The following is an 8,436-nucleotide window of genomic DNA, read 5'->3' on the forward strand; positions in this document are numbered from 1 at the left end:
TAGCAAGTTGTTCATCAAGAAATTCACCTAATGGCAAAGTAGTATCACACACAGAAGTAGTTTCATGCAAAGCAAAAGTGGCATCATCAATAACATGTGACATATCAGAATTCATAGCAGTAGCAGGTTTAGGTTTCGCAAGTTTACTAATAATAGAAGGAGAATCTAATGCAGAGCTAGAAGGCAGTTCCTTACCTCCCCTCGTAGTTGAGGGAAAAATCTTGGTTCTTTCGTCTTTCAAGTTCCTCATAGTGATCAACAGATATAAATCCCAAGTGACTCAGAGAATAGAGTTATGCTCCCCAGCGACGGCGCCAGAAATTAGTCTTGATAACCCACAAGTGTAGGGGATCGCAACAGCTTTCGAGGGTAAAGTATTCAACCCAAATTTATTGATTCGACACAAGGGGAGCCAAAGAATATTATTGAGTATTAGCAGTTGAGTTGTCAATTCAACCACACATGGATAAATTAGTATCTGCAGCAAAGTATTTAGTAGCAAAGTGGTATGATAATAAATGTCACAGTAGCAAAAGTAATGTTTTTGGGTTTTGTAGTGATAGTAACAATAGCAACAGAAAAGTAAATAAGCGAAACACAAGATGTGAAAAGCTCGTAGGCATTGGATCAGTGATGGATAATTATGTCGGACGTGATTCCTCATGTAATAGCTATAACATAGGGTGACACAGAACTAGCTCCAATTCATCAATGTAATGTAGGCATGTATTCCGTAAATAGTCATACGTGCTTATGGAAAAGAACTTGCTCCCGTGGCAGCGGGGTCCTAGCGGAAACTAAGGATATTAAGGCCTCCTTTTAATAGAGAACCGGAACAAAGCATTAGCACATAGTGAATACATGAACTCCTCAAACTACGGTCATCACCGAGAAGTATCCTGATTATTGTCACTTCGGGGTTGTCGGATCATAACACATAATAGGAGACTATAGACTTGCAAGATAGGATCAAGAACACACATATATTCATGAAAACATAATAGGTTCAGATCTGAAATCATGGCACTCGGTCACTAGTGACAAGCATTAAGCATAGCAAAGTCATAGCAACATCAATCTCAGAACATAGTGGATACTAGGGATCAAACCCTAACAAAACTAACTTGATTACATGGTAAATCTCATCCAACCCATCACCGTCCAGCAAGCCTACGGTGGAATTACTCATGCACGGCGGTGAGCATCATGAAATTGGTGATGGAGGATGGTTGATGATGACGACAACGACGAATCCCCCTCTCCAGAGCCACGAACGGACTCCAGATCAGCCCTCCCGAGAGAGATTAGGGCTTGGCGGCGGCTCCGTATTGTAAAACACGATGAAACTTTCTCTCAGATTTTTTTCTCCGTGAGACGGAATATATGGAGGTGGAGTTGAGGTCGGAGGAGCCTCAGGGGGCCCATGAGACAGGGGCGCGCCCAGGGGGGTGGGCGCGCCCCCACCCTCATGGATAGGGTGTGGGCTCCCTGGTCTTGATTCTTTTGCCAATATTTTTATATTTTCCAAAAAGTGCCTCCGTGGATTTTCAGGACATTCCAAGAACTTTTGTTTTCTACACATAAAACAACATCATGGCAGTTCTGCTGAAAACAGCGTCATTCCGGGTTAGTTTCATTCAAATCATTCAAGTTAGAGTCCAAAACAAGGGCAAAAGTGTTTGGAAAAGTAGATACGCTGGAGTCGTATCAATCGTCATACTACTTACCACCAATGTAGTATTTTGATTCTGCGGTATTGTTGGATGAAGCGGCCCGAACCAACCTTACATGACAACGTTCATGAGACCGGTTCCACCGACATACATGCAAGTAGTTTTGCATAAAGGTGGTTGGCGGGTGTCTGTTTCTCCAACTTTAGTTGAATCGAATTTTACTACGGCCGGTCCTTGTTGAAGGTTAAAACAACAAATTTGATAAATCACCATTGTGGTTTTGTGCCGTAGGTAAGAATGGTTTTTGGTAGAAGCCCGTAGCAGCCACATAAAACTTGCATCAACAAAGTAGAGGACGTCTAACTTGTTTTTGCAGGGCATGTTGTGATGTGATATGGTCAAGACATGATGTGATATACGTTGTTGTATGAGATGATCATGTTTTGTAAAAGTTATCGACAACTCACAGGAGCCTTATGGTTGTCGCTTTATTGTATGAAATGCAAACTCCATGTAATTGCTTTACTTTATCACTAAGCGATAGCGATAGTTGTAGAAGCAATAGTTGGCCAGACGACCACGATGCTACGATGGAGATCAAGGTGTTGAGCCGGTGACGATGGAGATCATGATGTTGCTTTGGAGATGGAGATCAAAAGCACAAGATGATGATGGCCATATCATGTCACATATTTTGATTGCATGCGATGTTTATCTTTCTGCATCTTATTTTGCTTAGTAAGGCAGTAGCACTACAAGATGATCCCTTAACTAAATTTGAAGGTATAAGTGTTCTCCCTGAATATGCACTGTTGCGAAAGTTCTTCGTGCTGAGACACCACGTGATGATCGGGTGTGATAAGCTCTACGTTCACATACAACGGCTGCAAGCCAGTTTTGCGCATGCGGAATACTCGGGTTAAACTTGACGAGCCTAGCATGTACATACATGGCCTCAGAACACTGGAGACCGAAAGGTCGAACGTGAATCATATAGTAGATATGATCAACATAGAGATGTTCACCATTGATGACTACTCCATCTCACGTGATGATCGGACATGGTTTAGTTGATTTGGATCACGTTACACTTAGATGACTTGAGGGATGTCAGTTTAAGTGGGAGTTCTTAAGTAATTTGATTAATTGAACTTTAATTTATCATGAATTTAGTCTTGATATTATTTGCATATCTGTGTTGTAGATTAAGAGCTCGCATTGTAGCTCTCCTATGTTTTCTGATATGTTCCTATAGAAAAACCAAGTTGAAAGATGATAGTAGCAATGATGCAGACTAGGTCCGTGATCTGAGGATTATCCTCATTATTGCATAGAAGAATTATGTCCTTGATGCACCGCTAGGTGACAAACCTACTGCAGGAGTAGATGCAGACGTTATGAACGTTTGGCAAGCTCGATATGATGACTACTTGATAGTTTAGTGCATCATGCTTTATGGCTTAGAATCAGAGCTTCAAAGACGTTTTGAATGCCACGGAGTATATGAGATGTTCCAAGAGCTGAAATTGGTGTTTCAGACTCATGCCCATGTCGAGAGGTATGAGACCTCTAACAAGTACTTTTCCTACAAGATGGAGGAGAATTGCTCAGCTAGTGAGCATATGCTGAGAATGTCTAGACACTATAATCGCTTGAATCAAGTGGGAGTTAATCTTCCAGATAAGATAGTGATTGATAGAGTTCTCTAGCCACTATCACCAAGCTACTAGAACTTCATGATGAACTCTAATGTGCAAAGGATAACGAAAAAGATTCCCGAGCTCTTCAGGATGCTAAAATCGGCGTAGGTAGAAATCAAGAAAGAGCATCAAGTGTTGATGGATAACAAAACTAGTTTCAAGAAAAATGGCAAAAGGAAAGAAAGGGAACTTCAAGAAGACTGGCAAGCAAGTTGTCACTCCCGTGAAGAAGCCCAAAGCTGGACCTAAGCCGGAATTTGAATGCTTCTGCTTCAAAAGGGAATGGTCACTGGAAGTAGAACTACCCCAAATATTTGGCGGATAAGAAGGATGGCAAAGTGAACAAAGGTATATTTGATATACATGTTATTGATGTGTACCTTACTAGTGCTCGTAGTAGCCCCTGGGAATTTGATACATGTTCGGTTGCTAAGATTAGTAACTTGAAACAGGAGTTACAGAATAAACTGAGACTAGTTGAGGGTGTAGTGACGATGTGTGCTGGAAGTGATTCCAAGATTGATATGATCATCATTGCACACTCCCTATACTTTCGGGATTAGTGTTAAACCTAAATAAATGTTATTTGGTGTTTGCGTTGAGCATGAACAAGATAGGACCGTGTTTATTGCAACACGATTATTCACTTAAGGCCAAGAATAATTGTTATTTTGTTTACATGAATAAAACCTTCTATGGTCATACACCCAATGTTAATGGTTTATTGAATCTCGATTGTAGTAATACACATATTCATAATATTGATGTCAAAATGTGCAAAGTTTATAATGATAGTGCAACATATTTGTGGCACTGCCATTTAGGTCATATTGGTGTAAAGCACATGAACAACTCCATGCTGATGGGATTTTGGAATCACTTGATTATGAATCATTTGATACTTGCGAACCATGGGCAAGATGATTAAACTCCGTTGTCCGAAACAATGGAGCGAGCCAATGACTTATTGAAAATAATACATACCGATGTATGCGGTCCAATGAGTGTCGAGGCATGCGGCGGGTATCGTTATTTTCTGACCTTCACAAATGATTTAAGCAGATATGGGTATATCTACTTAATGAAACACAAGTCTGAAACATTTGAAAAGTTCAAAGAGTTTCAGAGTGAAGTGGAGTATCATCGTAACAAGAAAATAAAGTTTCTACGATCTGATCATGGAGGCGAATATTTGAGTTACGAGTTTGACCTTCATTTAAAACAATGTGGAATAGTTTCACAACTCACGCTACCTGGAACACCATAGCATAATGGTGTGTCCGAACATCGTAACTGTACTTTATTAGATATGATGCGATCTATGATGTCTCTTACCGATTTACCACTATTGTTTTGGGGTTATGCATTAGAGACAACTGCATTCATGTTAAATAGGGCACCGTCAAAATCCGTTGAGACGACACGTATGAACTATGGTTTGACAATAAACTTAAGTTGTCGTTTCTTAAAGTTTGGGGTAGCAATGCTTATGTCAAAAGGCTTCAGCCTGATAAGCTTGAACCCAAATCACAAAAGTGCATCTTCATAGGATACCCTAAGGAAACAATTGGGTACACCTTCTATCACAGATCCGAAGGTAAGATCTTTGTTGCCAAGAATGGAACCTTTCTAGAGAAGGAGTTTCTCTCGAAAGAAGTGAGTGGGAGGAAAGTAGAACTTGATGAGGTAATTGTACCTTCCCTCGAATTGGAAAGTAGGTCATCACAGAAAACTGTTCCCGTGATGCCTACACCAACTAGAGAGGAAGCTAATGATAATGATCATGAAACTTCAGATCAAGTTACTACTGAACCTCGTAGGTCAACCAGAGCAAGTTCCGCACTAGAGTGGTACGGTAATCCTATTCTGGAAGTCATGTTACTAGACCATGATGAACCTACGAACAATGAAGAAGCAATGATGAGCCCAGATTCTGATAAATGGCTTGAAGCCATGAAATCTGAGATAGGATCCATGTATGTGAACAAAGTGTGGACTTTGGTTGACTTGCTCGATGATCGACGAGCCATAGAAAATAAATGGATCTTCAAGAGGAAGATGGACGATGATGGTAGTGTTACTATCTACAAAGCTCGAATTGTCGCAAAAGGTTTTCGACAAGTTCAACTGAGTTGACTACGATGAGACTTTCTCACCCGTAGCGATGCTTAAGTCTGTCCGAATCATGTTAGCAATTGCCGCATTTTATGAAATCTCGCAAATGGATATCAAAACTGCATTCCTTAATGGATTTACTAAAAAAAGGTACGTATGATGCAACCAGAAGGTTTTGTCAATCCTAAAGGTGATAACAAAATGTGCAAGCTCTAGTGATCCATCTATGGACTGGTGCAAGCATCTCGGAGTTGGAATATACCCTTTGATGAGTTGATCAAAGCATATAGTTTTATACAGACTTGCGCTGAAGTCTGTATTTACAAGAAAGTGAATGGGACCACTACAACCTTTCTGATAAGTATATGTGAATGACATATTGTTGATCAGAAATAATGTAGAATTTTTTGGAAAGCATAAAGGAGAGTTTGAAAGGAGTTTTTTCAAAGAAAGACCCCCAATGAAGCTGCTTACATATTGGGCATAAAGATCGATAGAGATAGATCAAGATGCTTGATAAGATTTTTGAATGATTGCATACCTTGACAAGATTTTGAAGTAGTTCAAAATGGAACAGCCAAAAAAAGAGTTCTTGCGTGTGTTGCAAGGTGTAAAGTTGAGTAAGACTCAACCCGACCACAACAAAAATTAGAAAGAGAATGAAAGTCATTCCCTATACCTTAGCCATAAGTTCTATAAAGTATGATATGCTATGTACCCGACCTATTGTGTACCTTATCATGAGTTTGGCAAGGGGGTACAATAGTGATCCAGGAGTGGATCACTGGATAACAGTCAAAGTTATCCTTAGTTACCTAAGAGGACTAAGGAAATATTTCTCGGTTATGGAGGTGATAAATAGTTCGTCATAAAGAGTAACATTGATGCAAGCTTTTACACCGATCCAGATGACTCTGAGTCTCAATCTAGATACATATTGAAAGTGGGAGCAATTAGCTAGAGTAGCTTCATGTATAAAGTTTTTCGATTTGAGCTACGGTTTATTTTCTATGGATTTATATAGATTTAAACATTTTCTAAATTTATTTAATTTTAACAAAAAATGAGTTATGATGTTAGCATGACTAGGGAATGACGTCAGCAGTCAACTGCTTGGCTGACCAGGTCAAACCTGACCTGTGGGTCCAGTGGGACCCACATGTCACTAACTGAGCTAATTAAACAGGGTTAGATTATACTAATTAATCTAATTAGTGCATGGGGCCTACTGGTCAATGGGTGATTGTCACTTAAATTAGTTTAACTAATTAATTAACAAAAATTCTATTTAGCTAAATTAGTTAAATTGGGCGGGACTCACATGTCGGTGACACACGGCCAGCCCAGTCAGCGTTGACTAGGTCAACAGGTCAAGGGACCCACCCGTCAGTGACACATGGGGTCCCACACGTAAGGCCACGTCAGCGGTGGCTGGTGACTCGCCGGAATCTCGCTGGCGAGCGTGTATCACGGTGGTGCGGCCTCGGGTGTGGTCAGATTTCGCGCACAAGGCACCATTTTGGTCGACGTTGGGCGCGTTCGAACGACAAGACGACAATGCGTCGGATGGCAATGGTCGGAGTAGCTGGCGTGGTCGGGGGCGAGCGCTAGGTCGTCGCCAGCGGATGGCGGATTCGGGCATCGGAGGAACCAGAGCTGCATAGCATGGGGAGGCATGCTAGTGGTGGCATTGGACTCGCACGAGCTCCAGGAGCTCGATGCGTGGCTCAACCGCGCGTGACAGTGGCGATGGCCACGGTGGCGAGCTCGTCGGTGGCGATGCATGCGGGCGCTAGTGGAGCGACGGCCACGACGCGAGCTAGACTGTCTAGAGGGTAGAGGAGGGAGGCGGCTCACCTAGCGGCTCACACGGAGGCCCTTGAAAGGTTAGGAGCGCAGAGGAGCTCGGGGTCGCTGAAGTTTGCCGCGGGGCCGAAGATGTGGATGAGGACGAATCGAGCAGCAAGAGGGCTCTCTAGCTCCACCTAGGTCCACCAGAAGATGTGGCGGACCATGGCAGAGCTGGCCGACATGGTCGGCGGGCAAGGGGCCGCTGGTGGCCACGACAACGACGGAGGACGGCGGCGATGGCGCTCGGGCCACGTATCTGGAGGATAGGAGGGGCGGAGCGAGCGAGATGAGAGGAGAGACCAATGGGGAGAGAGGAATGGGCGAGTGGGGAGGGAGCTCGAGGCGTCAGGGCTGCCCTTATCCCCTCACCGGCGTCGTGGCCACGGGGCGGCATGCCCGGTCCGGCGGGGACGCGCCTCGGTCGGAGGAGCAGTGGGGAAGGGGTTCAACCGCAGGGGGGAGGTGGGCCGGCTTGCTGGGGTGGGCCGAGGCCCCGGGGGGTCCATTGGCTGTGGCCCTTTTCCTCTTCTTTTGTTTCTTTTTCAGCAGCTTTTGCCTTTTTTCTTTTAGCCACAATTGACCTTGCAAAAGTATGCCACTAGCCAAAACAATTTCAAAGGATTATTGTGCACTACAACAAAAAGATTGTGAGGCTTTTAAAAGTTTGCAATTTTTATAAATTAAAAAGGCATTTACGTTAACGCTTAGGCCATTGTTTAAGTAGTTTAGGCCACTTAAAACATTTTACAAAAATGTTGGATCACCACCAATATTAGTTATGGATTATTTGCACATGATCGACATTTTAGTTTTCATGTTTGAGAAATTTTGAATTTCACTCATAATTTGAAATTGAATTCAACTGGAATTTGAAAGAGGTATTAGATAATGATGATCAAACATTTGTTTAGCAAAAAGATTAACTTAACCCCAATGGTTACTGTAGCATTGATACGTCTCCAACGTATCTATAATTTTTTATTGTTCCATGCTATTATATTACCCCTTTTGGATGTTTATGGGCTTTATTTTACACATTTATATCATTTTTGGGACTAACCTACTAACCGGAGGCCCAACCCGTATTGCTGTTTTTT

This window comes from Triticum dicoccoides, chromosome 2B (assembly GCF_002162155.2).
Source record: "Triticum dicoccoides isolate Atlit2015 ecotype Zavitan chromosome 2B, WEW_v2.0, whole genome shotgun sequence".
Lineage (NCBI taxonomy): Eukaryota > Viridiplantae > Streptophyta > Magnoliopsida > Poales > Poaceae > Triticum > Triticum dicoccoides.